General features: G+C 40.0%; 1 protein-coding gene across 1 annotated transcript in view; it reads right to left on the reverse strand.

Annotated features, from left to right (window-relative positions):
• The window catches only part of MRPS9 (mitochondrial ribosomal protein S9), a 67,022-nt gene that overhangs the window by 29,448 nt on the left and 36,077 nt on the right, over positions 1-1,497 (reverse strand). The window lies entirely within an intron of this gene.

Here is a 1,497-nt window from a genome sequence, read left to right on the forward strand (position 1 = left end):
TGGCTGCTTCTGCACACCCTCTCACCCTGAAAGAGCCTGCAATCCGGACATGTGCCCTAACTGGGAATCAAACTGTTCATGGTTGATGCTCAACCACTGAGCAACACTAGCTGGGCACCCCTTTTACCCTCTGTTACTTCCCTTCACCCCCCTTTCCCTTTGGTAATCACCACACTGTTTTCTGTGACTATATTTTTGTTTGTTTTTGCTTAATTCCTATGTAAGAAAATCCTACCAACACTGACATATTTTTAAAATAACACATGGGCACTTGTCAAGGACGAACAGAAGTTCATAGGTTGATGCGCAACACTGAGCCTCACAGGCCAGGCTAAAAAAATGATTTCTTGCTTTAATATTACTTTTTAAATTAACTGACAACTACCACCAGTCCACTCTAAATAAGAGGTTTCAAATGTAAAGGAAAAAATAGTAAATGTATTACTTCCTAGCAACCTTAAAGCCTGTGTTTTCTTTAAGATTTTATTTTATGGATTTAAAAGGTAAAATCATAAAGAAGCCAGAGAAAACATTGGCCAGATAAAAATGATGGTTAAATGCTCATTAGAAACAATACATGACAAGAGATGATGGAATCACAATAAAGTAACGAAAGACCAAAAAACGGAGATGGGGGATCTATATTCAGTGAAAATATTCTTCCAAAATAAAGATAAATGTAAAATTTTCATATAAACTCAGGAAATCTGTACCAAACTCTTCCTCACAAAGTCATATTAGAATGCAAGCAAATTGGTGTGACATTAGTATAAGCATAAACTCTAATCTGGTCTAATTTTAATATTTTTTAATTTGAAAGGAATCAGTTGTAAACTCCATTATTAGTTACAAAATATTTTTGATCTACCACACAACCATCATGATATACAAGAGTTCATTTCCATACTATGTGAATGACTGCTGACATCCTAATATATAAAAAACTAGAGGCCATCGAGCCGAAATGACCGGACGGACGATAGAACAGCAGGGGGTCCGCAATGGGGGCAGGGCCATGGTGGACGCCTCTCCGCATGCCTGCACCGGGGGTCTGGTTCAAATCCTGGATTGTGAGAGGGTGAGTGAGAATGACATAGGATAAGGGACCAACAGGGGGTTATTGGGGGTGGAGTCGATCTTGGATGAGCAGGGAGGTGAGGCTGAGTAGAGGGCAGAGCCCTGGCCAGGAGGCCTGTGGTCTGGGTAAGGCAGCCATAGGAGGGATTAGTGTGGGGGATGACACAGGACTTTGGCACTGCAGAAAGAGTAACTTCAGCAATCAACTGTACGCCCCAAATGCTTTTTCTTCGATGGTCCAGGTGGTAGTGGAAAAATGTATCTTTATAAAATTTTAATACATTATATTAGAGGTCGTGGTGGTACTGTTTTACCCACAGCGTCTACAGGAATTGCTCCAAATTTATTTCTCGGTGGAAGAACCTTTCATTCCCAATATAAATTACCAATTCCATTACATGAAACTTCAATTTCTAGACT

Source organism: Myotis brandtii, unplaced genomic scaffold (genome assembly GCF_000412655.1).
Source record: "Myotis brandtii unplaced genomic scaffold, ASM41265v1 scaffold263, whole genome shotgun sequence".
Taxonomy (NCBI): Eukaryota; Metazoa; Chordata; class Mammalia; order Chiroptera; family Vespertilionidae; genus Myotis; species Myotis brandtii.